Source organism: Trichosurus vulpecula, chromosome 6 (assembly GCF_011100635.1).
Source record: "Trichosurus vulpecula isolate mTriVul1 chromosome 6, mTriVul1.pri, whole genome shotgun sequence".
NCBI classification, from domain to species: Eukaryota; Metazoa; Chordata; class Mammalia; order Diprotodontia; family Phalangeridae; genus Trichosurus; species Trichosurus vulpecula.
Window position 1 is genome coordinate 279,247,629 of NC_050578.1, and position 15,986 is coordinate 279,263,614.

At 44.3% G+C, this 15,986-nt stretch overlaps 1 protein-coding gene across 2 annotated transcripts in view; it reads right to left on the minus strand.

Moving 5' to 3' along the window:
- Positions 1 to 15,430, minus strand: part of FGF19 (fibroblast growth factor 19) — a 28,906-nt gene extending 13,476 nt beyond the window's left edge. Inside the window, exons 1-3 of one of the 2 annotated variants that reach the window (XM_036762485.1) lie at positions 15,260 to 15,423; positions 5,222 to 5,296; positions 3,813 to 3,902 (exon numbers count right to left, since the gene is read on the minus strand). The gene's annotated coding sequence lies outside the window, so the exon portion shown is untranslated. Of the gene's footprint in view, positions 1 to 3,812; positions 3,903 to 5,221; positions 5,297 to 15,259 lie in introns of both variants that reach the window. The other variant, XM_036762486.1, reaches the window with a different exon arrangement.
- Positions 15,431 to 15,986: the final 556 nt, after the last annotated feature.

Sequence of the window (15,986 nt, forward strand, 5' to 3'; positions counted from 1 at the left end):
TTTCCCTTTTGTTTTGACTTTTCTTTCGCAACATGACTAATGTGGGAATATGTTTAATATGATTGTACATGTATAGCCTATATCAGATTGCAGGCTGTCTTGGGAAGAGGATGGAGGGGGGAAATTTGGATCTCAAAATCTTATAAAAGTCAATGTTGAAGACTAAAAATAAATTTTAAAAAATAAATGCTTATTGACTTGAACATCCTAGTCATGCTCCACCAGATGCTCTCCAGCTTATCAATGTGTGGTACCCATGGGGTGCCAGGGCAGAAGGAAGGGTGACCTGAGTGAACAGATAGAAGGAATGTAAAGGATGGTGCAAAGGACACCTCAGGGTCAGCTAGATATGGTGGGTTAGGTGAGCTTGTGTTATTTCTTGGCCAACCCAGACATCTTAGACCCCAGAGTAAGAGCTCCCAGATTGAGTGGGTTCTCACCTCCCAGGCCCCATCCTCTGCCCCCCTGGGGTGGGCACATGGATTCTGGAGGTGCTATTCTAGGTGGGAAGGAGGGACCATGGAGACCTTTTGATGCCATCCAAACACTCTCCGTCTCTCTCCAGTGTGTCATCTGTAAATTGGGTAAACTTGACCTTTGTGCTTTTATCCAAGGACAGAACCTCCCCAGTGAGCCTCGAGTACTCAACTAGAAACTTCCCCACAGTTCATCGGTAAGTTATTGATGTCTACTCATCGGCTTTGGTGGCTCAACCAGTCCCAGATCATAAGGGGTGATCATCTAGCTCTCTTTTCCTGGTCTGGTGTCCTTTCCAAGCTGTCTAGAAATGGCAGAAAAGGGCTTATGGCCACATAGGAAAGTGAGCGGGACCCAGGCAAAGGCTGCCCTTCAGAAGGAGGGGGCCAGTGCCAGGGCAAAGTTCTGAAATCTGCCTTGTGGATATTCTGAAAAGTTTCCACCTTAGCTGGGTGCCTGACCCTGTACCTTGTAGTGAGAAGGTGATGATCTCTGTTCTAAGGTCTGTCCCCCTCTATCATTTTACAGAGAGAGAAACTGAGGCCTAGAGAAGTGAGAAGGCTTGCCCAAGCTCATGCAGGGGCCACCTAGTAGCTAGCAAAGCCAAGATTTGAATGCAAGTCTGATCACTGAACCACACTGTCTCCCACGGGAATGCCTTCCCTTAGGTGACTGCTCATAGCGTCACGTGCTTAGCCTTTCTGAGCTTGGCAATGGGTGGCTGGCTTTCTCCATGGCTTCCTTAGAAAGCATCTGCTGTGGGCTTGTTCCTTCGGTGAGCGCAGAGAGCCTCTGTCCTGCCTGACTTCTGATGGCAAGTCGAATATGACTTTAAACCCTAAGTGACTAATGAACACAAACAGGCTGCCATGTTAAGGGTCTTTCCTGCTCATGGAGATGATCTTTGGGATGAAAAATTCCAAAATGGCTTATTTGGGCTCATGGTGGAATATCAGCCTGGGGTTTCTTGTTAGTAACAAAGCTTCAATTAATGAAATGTTGTTAAGTAATTTCCTTTATGGGAATCCTGTTTTCCCTTCTGATCCAATCAGAGGTATGTTTCTCCAGGATACATTTTAGATGGCAGATGTAAAGAAACCTTAGCTTAAAGTAGCAGCAATGCTTTCAAAGCCAAATTTAAAAGGACAAATGGCAACTGAAAACCTAATATGATAAAACATGAAAAATAACCATAAGAAAGGTCGCATGGGTGATTGGAACAGGCTGTGCCTGATGAAGGGGAGGCAGCCCCTGTCTCACCTTATAGGCTCTGCTCACAGGCTGCCCCTTTCATGAAGCTTTCCTGGATTCTTCCATTTTTTAGGGTTTTGCCCCTCCTGAAAGTTTACTCATCTATGTATGTGTTGTATCAGCCCAGAAGTTCCTTGAAGTCAGGGTCCATGAATTTTTGTTTTGATATCCGCACCCCAGTGTACAGTGCCTTGCCCTAGTATGTGCTCACCAAACTCGAATGTTTGTTGACTAGAACAGGATAGAATGAATAGAATAGAATGAGATTTGGGATGGGATAGAATGGAATGGAATTCTTTATCCGTGGGGTTTTTTCCTGTGGAGATTGTCGGTCCAAACTCTTTTAAGTAGGTGCGAATTTAGCAGACTCTGTGGTATTCTAGGATGCAATCACCTCAACGTCATCCTCGATCAGAAACATTTTCCAGACCTCCCCATTTATCTGGACTCCCTTTTCCAATTGGACTCTCTGCTGGACACTCTCCATGACCTTGGCAAACACTTTGGGGAATATACCTCTCCTCATTCCATGTCTCTTTGATATTAACAGAGGGGAAATTAAAAAAAAATAAACCAAATAAATAAAATTTAAAATAAACAAAATTTAAGAAAAGAATCAGAGGCCCATCAGAGTTATCTTTTGCTACATATTTCAAGGAATCTTATATAATTTTGACAAATGTGTGGGAAATACCTTGTTGGAAGAAAACTTTTAAGGTATTTTCCTCTTCCAGAACAAGTGATTTTAGTAGTGAACCAGCAATAAAAAAACAGGACTTTGTATTCTCTGCTCCTTCCAGTCCTTTGCAAAACTGTTGAGATGTGGTCTGCTGTAGAATATCATTTGTGAGTCTCAGTGTGCATGTGTGTGTGTACGTGTGCACGTGTGTGTAAGTGTATACGCGCGTGTGCGTGCATGTGCACATGTGTGTGCTCGTGTGTGTATGTGTGTGCTCATGTGTGTATGTGTGTGCACATGCGTGCATATGTGTGCACGTGTGCATGCGTGTGTGTGTGCAGTTTATTCTTATAAAGATCTGAGGAGATAAGGAAGTAGGCACGTGAGGCAGCAGTTATTGATGTCCACCCAATTATGTTTACTGGTAGTTACTGATCAATTTCCCCATCCCTTGTTATCTCTTCTTTTCATACATCTTGAGAACTGTGTCACTTCCAGAACAGACCTCCCCCGTGGACACTTGCTCCGATCTAGATCTTTCTGGTTTTGTTTTCTTGAATGCTGTTTGTATTTCTATATGCAGAACATTGGGGATTGTTGTATTAGAGCCCAAATGTGGTGGCTCCTCTGTCATGGATCGAGAGAATAGTTGGCTATAAACGTGTTGACAGATCTTTTCCATTTTTTCACCCCCTTGGTTGTTCATATGGGTTCCTCCTTAGTTGTCCTTGGGATGATCTGGGTTAGTTGAGACTCACCAGGTTCCATGCAATACATTTTTCCCCTCAGTGCTTCTCACTTTTTTTAATGAGACTGTATTGTTCTTGATCTACTACCATATTCCTCCATTAGATTTTCCCAATGAGTTTATGTTCCAAACTGCTGATGTCCTTAGCTGTCGTATTTCTTCACTTATCAAACAATCACCACTACAAGGAGGTAAAAAGAGCCTAGAAATGCCACAGGCCAGCAATCCCGGATCACCTCCTGGTAGTGGTGATTGTTTGATACCAGCTAAGCTTCCATTGAAAATGGCAACCATGTGTGTTGATTTCTTTTGTAATTAATAATAATAATAGCTAGCATTCATATATAGTGTCTTCTATGAGCCAGACACTGTACTAAGTAGACTCTTTTACAAATATTATCTCATTCAATCCTCACAACAACCCTGAGGTAGGCTTTGGCTTTACAGTTGAGGAAGCTGAGGCAAGCAGAGGTTAAGTGACTTCCCCAAGGTAATACAGCTAGTATGTGACAAGGCTCAGATCTGAACTCAGGTGTTCTTGACTCTAGGCCCAGGCTCCAGCCACTGACTTTACCTATCCCCTCCCCATACTCACCCCCCGAACTAATGCCTTACAACATTATGTTGAATCTACTTTAATTGCACACCGTAGCTCACCTTTATCCTTGTGGTTATTGCTATTTGCTTTAAGTTGGTCTGTACATGTAAGTGTTTGGGAAATCACTTCAACAACCATTTATTTGCTTCCTGTTAAAATATAGGACAGTAGAGGTTAAGCTTGGGGGAATGGGGACTGTTTTTATTTTGTCTTTTTATCCTTCCCATCTTCTAACTCAGTGCTTGGCGTATAGTAGCCATTAATAAACGTTTGTTCAATTGAAATTAGATAGTCAATGTCTTTGTTTTATTTAAAAATGTGAGGGTGGATTGGTCTGTGGGGGCCATCCAATAAATCAGGTACTTAGAGCTTCCCTGGAAACTTGCAGGGATTCCAAGAACATGGGACCCATCACTTGACTGCGCCTGGCCAGGTGGTAGTTCAGTGCTGAAAAGACTTGGCATTTTAGAATAACCTGAGGGGAGGAGAGGGGAGGGGAGGGGAGAAGCCGAGGGGCTTCTGGCTTCTCCCTCTTGGTTCTGCCTCTCCTACACAGAGGGCAGAAGCATGAGCGTCCCTTCATCCTGAATGCCACCACTAGTCTCAAATGGACTGTGGATTCAGCCAGTTGAGCTGAGCAGCTTTTTTGATGTTGCTTCCTTTCCTGTGTAGGAGACTGAGCATCATCCTCATGGTGGGTGGATCCAAGGCAGCAGGTGACCTTGTGAGTTTGAGAGACCAGAGGGGTCCTTGATCCCCTGAGAGGGGTAGTTGGTGGTGGAAGCAGCTGAGTAAGATATTCACAATTTGGAGCAGAGTGGAGTGTAAGCTGCCTAATCAGCCACCCCACAGACTCCTGTATATTCAAATGAAATCTAAGAGTCATATTCCCAGAGGATTGTAATAGTGGTCATGTGTTTAGTTAGTGAATTCTGTCTTTAGGTCTTTCAACTTAACGTTCTCTGTGAGTGTTCTGGGTTTAGCATTCCTTTTGCATGTAGGAATAAATTATCTGTCCCATACCTAAGCAATACTATACATTCAATTCTGTTTTACTCCCACTTTTGGGGAACCCCTAGATTTGTGAGCCATACACAAGTTTCCTCCAGGACGGTGGACTCAGGGGTCAATGAATGTGAGACGGGGGAGCCTAATTCCTCTCTTTAGATCTAAGCTCTCCCAGAACTACATGTGGTCCAAGACACATGCATGGGTACAGGGAAAATCAAATGCCCTGGCCCCTGTAGGTCCTGTGATGGTCCCTCAGTGCTGGATGTTTGGCATGCAGGTCTAATGGCCAACATCTGACTCTCTTCTGGAAGAAAGTATTCGTGATATATAAGTATAAACTTTGATGTAGTCCAAAAGCATTAATCTCCATTGTTTTTTGATCCTAGGTCAAACCATCCAACTTTCCTCCTCCCTCCTCCATTCTCCATTTGTACTCCACTTTGTACTGAAGTCTCACCTGGCATCAAGGTCTATGATGATTCCATTTGGAAGGACCTGTGAAGGTCTTTGTAGAATCTCTCCCTTTCCTCACCTGGAACAACAGAAGTTAAGAGCATAAGCTACAATTATCTTCATGTTTTGTTTTTGGTTTTTCCTTATGCTCATTATGGACATAGCAACGGGAGGTGACCAATTGTCCCATGACACGGTGTTTTGCAGTGGAGTGTCCCTTTTAGCTGCACTCTCTTCAAACCATATTAGGAGGTTGGGTCTCTTGGGGGATAACTTCCCAAATTCAAGGTACTCTGTGGGTTGGAACTCCCAACTATAGTTCATAAGCCCCCACTGATGTCTTCAACTTTCCATAGTTAACCAGAGGACACAATTAGCCCAAAGCAAACACATGTATTAAAATGGAATAGTAAAAAAAGTAGCAATCAAACATCTCCCCTAAAAACTGAGTAGTCCCTCTCCCACAGATACAGCATCACAAGGAAGAATGGATTCAGATTCCCTTAGAGTCCTGGTGAGGAGGTATCTACACTTCTAGTATGATGGCGCCCCCTGGTGTCCGGTACACTTGGCATCTACATTGATGGTCCAGGACAGTGAAAATTGAAGTGCAAAATGATGACCACACCTACCGACAGCATCCAAAAGTGGTTTGTTTTTAAAATTATGCATACCTTTTGTTTTGATATCACTGTCATTTCTAAATGTATCCCTCCTCCACACCTCCCAAGTGAGCCATCTGTCATAACAAAGAGGAAAAAAAGGAAGGAAGGAAGGAAGGAAGGAAGGAAGGAAGGAAGGAAGGAAGGAAGAAAGAAAGAAGGAAAGAAAGAAAGAAAGAAAGAAAGAAAGAAAGAAAGAAAGAAAGAAAGAAAGAAAGAAAGAAAGAAAGAAGGAAAGAAAGATGAAAGAGAAAGGAAGGAAGGAAGATAGAACAATTTCAAGGTGAAATGGGTTGCCCCAAGTGCTGGTGCTGGAAGGCCCGTGTCAGGTATGTTTTAGAAGAGTTGGACCAGCTGCCTTGGGGCTGCCCATCACTTTCCAGTTGTGTGATTCTATGATTCTTGGGCTGTCGAAGCTGGGCAGGTCCCTACAGTCCAACAAAGGACAACAAAGCCATGAAGAACATAGCAATGGTTGTAGAGACGAGCCCGGTGCTCAGAGACCACAGTGAGTGGGCAGCTGGCACCCCCTGGCCACAGGAAGAGTGGCCTCTGTGTCGTGCTGGGGGTCCTGGCAGAGGGCCTGCGTGTGCTGGCACTGATCTTTTAACGATCCCCCCAGCACCTTCCTTCCATAGAACTCTCAGGTTGGCAGAGCGCTTGGCACCTGCTGTTCCATTGCCCCTGATAACACCCTGGGTGGGGGTGTGAGATTTAGGGGCTCTTACTTTCTGTCTTTCACGGATGAGGAAACTGAGGCTGTGAGGTTAGCTGCCTTGCCCAGAGTATCTGAGGTAGGATTCAAACTCAGGTCTTTGTGACCCGAAGTCCCACCCTTGACCCACTGTGCCGCCTGGTTGGACCACTGGGCAGATCATTTTGTTTAAAAGGCAGTGCTGGACTGAGGCTAAGCTTACCACTGCCCTGGTCACCCAGGGATCTTTTATTTCAATTTTGGCCACAAGTTTTGAACTCCCTGGATTGAGATTTAGAGGTGCCATGACTGGTGTTGTCCCTCCGGCCGGAAACATCTTTTAGTGTTTGGCTTCTTCTGAGGCTCACTTCCAGTACCACGTCCTACCCTATACCTACCCTCATTCTCCCAGGTACTAGTCCTGTCCACTTCTCCTCCCCCAAAATACTTTGTGTGTAGTCTGTCTTCCACCCTAACCCTCACCCTGAGCAGAAATATGTCAACTACTTGAGGGCCGGGGTAGGCTCCGGTTTTTCCAGGTCTGTGTATTCCTAGCACCCATCATGGCGTCTGACACAGAGCAGGCACTCAGTAAGCACCCGAAATGAATGAATTATTGAAGGCAGCCTCTCTGTCTCTAGTAGAAGGCAGAGAAAAGCCTTTGGTAGTGGGGCTCCGATTCAGCGGCCCCCAGAGATCAGGCAGATTTTCTGATGACCAGTTGAATGTGGGATGTTGGATTAGCGAGTTATCCATCAGTAAATTCTTTCTGGGGCCCTGGATCCCTTGGGAAGGCCTATGAGAACCTCTTCTCATATGTTCTTCCTGCTCATGTCCTCAATGCCTATTTTTTTCCCATATCAGATAAATACCCAATGGTGACTCAATCTTTGCTTCTCCAGGGAGGGGTGGGGTTTCCCTCCTGCATCCTCAGGAATGCTTTGCCTTTAGGACACGAGGCTGATGAAAAGAGGGGAAGGGGCTCTTTTCACATCCTATTGCCTTCTGTAGCATTTCCCCAAACAAGGAGAACCTTCTAGATAAAAGGGCCCATGCCAGTGGGAGGCAGGGCCTTCAGAGCCCATCAGGTACCTCAACCCCGCACGTCCCCCCCCCCCCCCCCCCCCCCCCCGCCACCATGGAGGCAGAGGACCTCTGAGGCTCACTACCTGTATGGCCTTGGACAAGGCATGTAACTTGCCTGGGACTCAGCTTCCCCTCTATAAAACAGGGGCATTGGACTCACTTCCGACCGTATGAGCCTCATATTGTACGGGTCATGGCGGTAGTGCCCATTACTACAGGGTGGCTAAACTGAGCAGAGGCTTTTCTTCCAACCTCCCAGTGAAGGAGACAGGGAAGACTCTATTATCTCCAGTTGATGAAAGGGGGACCTTCAACTCAGAAGCAGGTCCCAGCTCGGTGGCACAGTGGATACAGTCAGCAGTCAGGAAGACCTGAGTTTGAATCATACCTCAAGCTGTGTGACCAGGACATCTAACCTCTCTCTGCCTCCATTTCTCTATCTCTAAATATGTGTTGATAATAACACCCATCTCCTAGCATTGTAGAGAGGATCAGGCGAGATAGCGGGGCAGTTCATTTGTAAAATCTGGGTGCTACATAAATGTTAATGTCACTGTTGTGGTGGTGTCGTCAGGTTGTTATCTCATGCTCAGGAAATGTCTGGGCAATGTCAGTGGACATTGGAAAACAACACGGCATTGGCCCCTGAACTGGGTTGGAGTCTTGCTGCTGACACACAATGACTGTGTGACCTTAGGTGAGTCACTTAACCCATATAGAGTCTAAGCGACCATAAGACTGGCTATTGCATAGAAGCTACTGAATTACATTGATAGAGGGAATTCCCTCACTGACTAGTGAAATGACAGGTGTGGTCCTCATCCCTGCTTCCAAGTTCACTGTCTCAGGCATTGTGGCTCGTGTCATAGGCTCAAAAGAAAAAAATGTTAATAGTCTTGGGTTTACAGTGGCTAAGACCTTAGTGATCATCTGGCACCTAGTTCCCTTGATGTTATAGGTGGGGAAACTGAGTCAAAGAGAGTCAGAATGACTACTTGCCGACTGCTTTTATTCATTCAGGTATTCAATAAATGTTCATTAGGTACCTACTGTGTGCCAGGCACACAAAAGGAGGCCAAAGACAGACCCTTCCCTCAAGAAGCTTACAATCTATTGGGGGAGACAACATGCAAACAAACAGAAGCAAAGCAAGCTATTTACACGATCAATAGGAAATAATTAACAGAGGGAAGGTGCTGGAATTAAGGGGGATTGTGAAGACTTCCTGTAGAAGGTGGGATTTTATTTGGGATTTAAAGGAAGCCAGGGCTTCACTAGTCAGGAGCGGAGGAGGGAGGGCATTCCAGGCATGGGGGATGGCCAGAGAAAACACCAAACAGGGAAGTAGAGGCAGGGCTCAGACCCAGGTCCTTTGATGTCATCCGTTGCACCCCACTGGGTCCAACTTTCAGAAGTGGAATGCTATTCTGTAAAGTCCCTCAAAGGGCAGATTACACAACTATAAAGACCATTATCTGAAGCACCTTTAGTCATTTCTTCTCTGGTATGGAAATGGGTGCTGGGAGAATCTCCATTTGGGGACATTGCTCAAGGTTGCCCCCAGCATGCAGAGTCCCTAGTTCTCAAGGAGGCCCTTCCTTTCCCTGGCTGGCCTTCCCTGGCTGGCCGTGGGCCCTTCTGACCAAGCACTTGACCTCATTCCCCACATCAGCAGAATGGAGATAAGGGTCCTCTTCCTGCTTCACCAGAGTGGGATGGGATGGGAGTCTTGCTCAGGAAGTGCTTTGGATTTCTCTTTTCCCACCAATCTGTTGGGGCTCAGGAGGCACCAGCCACCAACCTTCTTCTGACCAATTTCTATCATTCTTTACAACATAGACAGTGTTTTCTTCACAACAGCTCTTCTAGGGCATGGGCAATTACTTCTATTTTGCAGATGGGAAAACTGAGGCCCTTTGAGGGAAAGGAACTTGCACAAATCCTCGATGTTGGTCATTGGTAGAGTCTGGCCCTTAAATCTGGGTACTTTGACTTCCAGTCCATGATCCTTCCACAAGCCACAGGCCCTAGGAGGATTTTGTGCCCAATGTAGACAGGATGGATGTGGGGTTTTGTTCCTCTTGGGCCAACTGCCATCTCTGCTAACTGGAATTCAGCTAAGTGGGAACCCTTAGCTTGCTAGGTTTTTTCTCCAATTCATTTTTAGGGCTAAGAAGAAAAAAAATAATGTTAATAATGATAAATGATAAGTCATATTTATATAGCCTTTCAAGGTTTGCAAAGTACTTTATAGATGTTATCTCATTTGGTCAAGAAAATCTAATGTTGGCAGGTCTCAAGGAGATCCTCATTGACAAGCTGTTTCAACAATCCGGCTAGCAGCTGTTGTGGGGGTGAAAGACCAACACAAGCCCAACAACAAGAATGCTGCCAAAGCCCAGGTCCTTTTGATCTGCTTTAGTAAGGAAAGCAACATTAAGGGGTTAACAGGCTTACTTTAATCAAACATACATATACCATTCACTTAGTTCAGGGGAAAAAGCCAGCACCCTGAACTTTGGAGCAAATACAAACAAATTACAAACATTGACAGACAGGCCACATACAATTCATAGTTACCAACATCTAAGTTCAGCCTGGGAGCTCATAACAAGGGCTGGCCCACAGTCATGTGTGCCACCACGGCTATGGGTAAGAGCTCCAAAAAAGAAGGCTAGCACCTAGTTTTATATCTTTGTCAGGGTCAAGGGTGAGTCACACATGCGACTCACCCACGTGACCTGAAATTGTCACAAAGAGGCGACTTAAACCCACGTGGTCTAAAAGCCTCTGATGTCCCAAACATGCCACTCAAACCCATGTAAACTAGGCCCTCCCCTGAGGCAAGGAGGCCACCAAGGACTCCCAATCTAATCAAGGAAACAAAGGCCAAACTCTTCTAGGGCACTTGGTTGAACTGAGTGCTAAAAGCCCATTTTGATTGCCAACACACAAGCCTATCCCCTAAGTCTTCTACAGTGGCCATTTGGGTAATACTGAGTCACCATTGCCAGTCTATGTGAGTTCACTGAGCAAACTGTCATTTGTTTTTAGAATAAATTCCAACAACCAGGGTTGAATCCAAAAGAGACTTATGTTTAGTCCTCAGTTAACTGGAAGTTCAGTTATTCAGAACATCCCATTCCCTGAGGATTCTAGTTCCTTGAGGTTTGGTAGAATTTTTGAATGGGGAGGGTCTTCAGAGAGCTTCTCTTCTCCCCTCCTGACTTTTCCTCAAGAAAAGTAGGGGAAGCATCATCATATGTTGCTTATCCTTCATGGTGATGGCCAAACAATGGACGATAGTGGGGAGAGAAGACTCAAAGAACCTGGCTTTGAATTCTGTGACTGTGGGCCTCAGTTTCCCCATCTATAAATGGGGCAGAAGATCTCAATGGTCTCTTCAGTTTCTACCAGCTTTAAATAGATAGCCTTTTGTGCACCCAAACCAAATTGGGTAATAAATCTGAATTCCAGTCTTTGGAGAATAACAGTGCAAGAGGAGGAGGCAGTGACAGGGCCCACTCCTGCTGAAGTGGGGTCATTCAGAGGAAGAAGGAAATCGGACTGCTGCCCCCTCCTTTTTGAAAGAAAACTCCAGTCCAAACCCCTTGGAATCTATTCCCATCATTTCTGTTGAGGCTTTCAGGATTCTCAGTGGAAAAAGCTGATTTCCTGGGTACATTTTCTTGCCCAGAGCCTTCATGTCCCAAGTACCTTTCCCCTGAGTATGTGGGCTTAGCAAACCCAAGCGATACTTTGGGAAAGAGATGGAGTCAGACTCTCTAGACCTTCCCTAGGGATGGATGACTCAGGGTGTCTGCTCCAGATGCCCTTTTGAGTGAGTTTCATTTGGCTAATCTGTCCTTGAACATGGTGGTGTTCTTTCTTTCTTCCTTCCTTCCTTTCTTTCTTTCTTTCTTTCTTTCTTTCTTTCTTTCTTTCTTTCTTTCTTTCTTTCTTTCTTTCTTTCGTTCTTCCTTCCTTCCTTCCTTCCTTCCTTCCTTCCTTCCTCCCTCCCTCCCTTTCTTTCTTTCTCTTCTCTTCTCTTCTCTTCTCTTCTCTTCTCTTCTCTTCTCTTCTCTTCTCTTCTCTTCTCTTCTCTTCTCTCTTCTCTCTCTCTCTCTCTCTCTCTCTCTCTCTCTCTCTCTCTCTCTCTCTCTCCCCCTCTTGTTCAGTTCAACCAACATTGATGAAGTACTTTATACATGGTAGGCATTGGGAACACAAAGACAGAAACAAAATAGTCCTTGCCTTCAAGCAATTTACATTCTACTGGGTAGTGCACCAAAATACCATGGAATCCTGAAGCATCTAGTCATTGACTTGTTGAATATGATGAATATGATGCAACTCTCAAATTTTCTCAAATAAATAGTTAAGATCACCCAGTGTCAGGCATGGTGAACCACCCTGCCAATTTATGGTCTTTATTCAAAGGGAATTTGAATACTAGGCTTTCTCAAGGTGGCTCTTTTTCTCATAGAAGCATCCTTGAATCTGCAAGCAGAGTACTTGGTTTTTACAACATAAATGGAGGTTGCTCTATCTGAACTCATATGTATGTGTATGTATGTGTGCGTGTATGTGTAACAAGCATGTCCCATGTTTTGCTGATATTTTTAAAAAACACATTTTTTTCAAATTACATGTAATAACAACTTTTAACATTTTTTAAAAAATTTGAATTCCAAGTTAATATGGATTATACATGTTCAATCATGTAAAACATATTTCCATATTAGCTATGTTATAAAAGAAAACACAGACTCCCCACCCCAAAAAAACCTTCAAATAAAGAAAGTACCAAGAAGTATCATTCAATTTACATTCAGACTCCTTTGGTTCTTCCTTTGGAGGTAGATAGCATTTTATATCATGAGTCCTTTGGGGATTGTCTTGGATCATTGCAGAGGGAAGCAGGCCTCCAGCCCAGGACAGCCTGGATGGTCACTGGGTAAGGTCTATCACCCACAGAGCTGGGAGCAGAGCGGAGCAGAGCCCAGCATGGGCTGTGCCTGGACCAACCAGACCGGGAGCCAGGTGGAACAGGCCCTAGTGCCCTGAATCAGTGAGCTGTGGCAGTTATCAGACTTCTCAACCCACAAACACCAAAGACAACAGAGAAGGTTAGTGGGAAAAGCTGCAAGGACAGAGTGAAAGGAGTTCGAGGTTCAGCCACTGCCCAGGGCCAGTGGGGGTGGGGCAGCTACAGAGCAACAGTTGCAGTTGCTTCTGGTCCCAGGCCCACCTGGTGGGAGGAATTAAGTGGCGGATCAGAGCGAGAGTGCAGAGCCTGCTTAAGATCTGAGTCCGGTCTGGGTTGGTGGTTCTTGGGGGAGGAGGAGCGCTGGTGTGGCAGAGCTTGCAGTATAGAAACAGCTCTGAAAACATCAGCACATCCCCTCAAGCTTGGAACAAAGTACTCTCTTCTCTACAAGCAGTCATACCCTGATGAAAAACTCAAGGGTCAAGTAGTTGGCTGGGAACATGGCCAGGCAGCAAAAACGGACTCAGACTCAGACTTTGGAATCTTTCTTTGGTGACAAAGAAGACCAAAACATACAGCCAGTAGAAGTCAACAAAGTCAACGAGCATACATCAAAAGCCTCCAAGAAAAACATGAACTAGTCTCAGGCCACAGAAGAACTCAAAAAGGATTTGGAAAAGCAAGTTAGAGAAGTAGAGGAAAAATTGGGAAGAGAAATGAGAATGATATTAGAAAACCATGAAAAACAGGTCAATGAGTTGCTAAAGAAGACCCCCCAAAATACTGAAGAAAAATACACCTTAAAAATAGACTAACTCAAGTGGAAAAAGAGCTCCAAAGAGCCAATGAGGAGAAGAATGCCTTGAAAGGCAGAATTAGCCAAATGGAAAAGGAGGTCCAAAAGACCACTGAAGAAAATACTACCTTAAAAATTATATTGGAGCAAGTGGAAGCTAGTGGCTTTATGAGAAATCAAGATATTATAAAACAGAACCAAAGGAATGAAAAAGTTGAAAACAATATGAAATATCTCATTGGAAAAACGACTGACCAGGAAAATAGATCCAGGAGAGATAATTTTAAAATTATTGGACTACCTGAAAGCTATAATCAAAAAGGAGCCTAGACATCATCTTTCAAGAAGTCATCAAGGAGAACTGCCCTGATATTCTAGAGCCAGAGGGTAAAATAGAAATTGAAAGAATCCACTGATCGCCTCCTGAAAAAGATCCCAAAAAGAAAACTCCTAGAAATATTGTCACCAAATTCCAGAGTTCCCAGGAACTCCCAGTTCCCAGGAAATACAGCAGGCAGCCAGAGAGAAACAATTTGAGTATTGTGGAAACACAATCAGAAAAACACAAGATCTAGCAGCTTCTACTTTAAGGGATCGAAGGGCTTGGAATATAATATTACAGAGGTCAATGGAGCTAGGATTAAAACCAAGAATCATCTATCCAGCAAAACTGAGTATAATGCTCCAAGACAAAATATGGATTTTCAATAAAATAGAGGATTTTCAAGCTTTCTCCCTGAATAGACCAGAGCTGAATAGAAAAATTGACTTTCAAACACAAGAATCAAGAGAAGCACGAAAAGGTAAACAAGAAAGAGAAATCACAAGGGACTTAACTAAAGTTGAACTGTTTTGTTTACATTCCTACATGGAAAGATGATGTGTATAATTCATGAGACCTCAGTATTAGGGTAGCTGAAGGGAATATAGATACATACACACACACACACATGTATACATATACAGAGGGCACAGGGCGAGTTGAATATGAAGGGATGATATCTAAAAAAAATCAAATTAAGGGATGAGAGAAGAATATATTGAGAGAGGGAGAAAGGGAGAGATAGAATGGGGTAAATTATCTTACATAAAAGTGCCAAAAAAAATCAGTTCTGTTGGGAGGGAAGAGGGGGCAGATGAGGGGGAATGAGTGAATCTTGCTCTCATCGGATTTGACCTGAGGAAGAAATAACATACACACTCAATTGGGTGTCTTACCCCACAGGAAAGAAGGAGGAAGGAGATAAAAAAGGGGGGACAATAGAAGGGAGGACAGATAGGAGGAGGAGGTAATCAAAAGCAAACACTTTCGAAAAGGGACAGGGTCAAGGGAGAAAATTGGATAAAGGGGGATAGGATAGGAAGGAGCAAAATATAGTTAGTCTTTCACAACATGAGTATTGTGGAAGGGTTTTGCATAATGATACACATGTGGCCTATGTTGAATTGCTTGCCTTCTTAGGGAGGGTGGGTGAGGAGGGAAGAGGGGAGAGAATTTGGAACTCAAAGTTTTAAAAGAAGATGTTCAAAAAAAAAGTTTTTGCATGCAACTAGGAAATAAGATATACAGGCAATGGGGCATAAACATCTATCTTGCCCTAAAAGAAAGTAGGGGAAAAGGGGATGGGGGAGTGGGGTGACAGAAGGGAGGGCCGACTGGGGAATGGGGCAATCAGAATATATGCCATCCTGGAGTGGGGGGGGAAGGTAGAAGTGGGGGAAAAATTTGTAATTCAAACTCCTGTGAAAATTAATGCTGAAAACTAAAAATATTAAATAAATAAATAATTTTTTTTTTTAAAAAAAAGAAATACCCATTGATCAGCTCCTTCCTTTCCTTAGGACAAGTCTTCTGATGGTTTTGAAATCTCAGGAGGTCATCAGTCGATGAGATCTCAGCAGCTTCTTGTCCAATCTGTACCTAAGTGATCCCTTAGCCTTGACTTGGTGGCCCCCAGGGACAGAGACTTCACCCTCTGCATTCCACTTTGGAATGGTTCCCATTGTTAAGAAGATTTTCTGGAAATCCAGCCTCAACATGCCTCTCTGCAGCTCCCTACACCATTGCTTCTGATTTTTCAACCTGGGACTAAACAGAATAAGGCTCTTCCTTCTTCCACATGATAGCTCTTTACACACTTGAAAATACCTACCATGTTTTCTCCCTGAGTCTTTTCTTCTCCAGGCTAAACAGCCCCAGTGCCTTCTTCTGTCCTGGCTGGCATCCTCTGGACCCTCTCCAGCTTCTAAATGTCCTTCTTAAACAACCCTCCAGGTATGGGGTGACCAGATCAGAAGACAGTGGGACTATTGGGTCCTTATTTCTGGAAGACATGTCTTTCTTAATGCAGTGCAATATCCCATGTTCTCTTTTGGCTGCCATGTTAGACTATTGACTCATGGTGAGCTTGTGGTCCCCTAAAACTTTCAGATCTTTTACAGAAGAACTGTTTCCTATCCATGCCTCCCTCCTGGTCTATTTGTAAAGTTGGGTTTTTTGAGCATAGGGGTTGGGAATAAGCATTTTTTAAGCATCTGCTG